A 210-nucleotide genomic window follows, 5' to 3' on the forward strand; every position below is an offset into this window, starting at 1 on the left:
AGTTAGATTAAAAGAGTGATATCTCAATAGAAAAAAAAGGTGGGGAAAAGAAAATTTGCAACAAAAAATATATAAACTTATTACATATAAATTGAAAAACATAGTGCCATGCAAATCAATACTCTCTCTCTCTTTCCCTTACACACACATTATTTTTTAAATACAACTTTTGAAGCATATGTATGTGAGTGTGTTTGTGTATCTAGATAT

The sequence above is a fragment of the Echinops telfairi genome, unplaced genomic scaffold (assembly GCF_000313985.2).
Source record: "Echinops telfairi isolate 266 unplaced genomic scaffold, ASM31398v2 ScPeMD7_7468;HRSCAF=8506_2, whole genome shotgun sequence".
Classification (NCBI taxonomy): domain Eukaryota; kingdom Metazoa; phylum Chordata; class Mammalia; order Afrosoricida; family Tenrecidae; genus Echinops; species Echinops telfairi.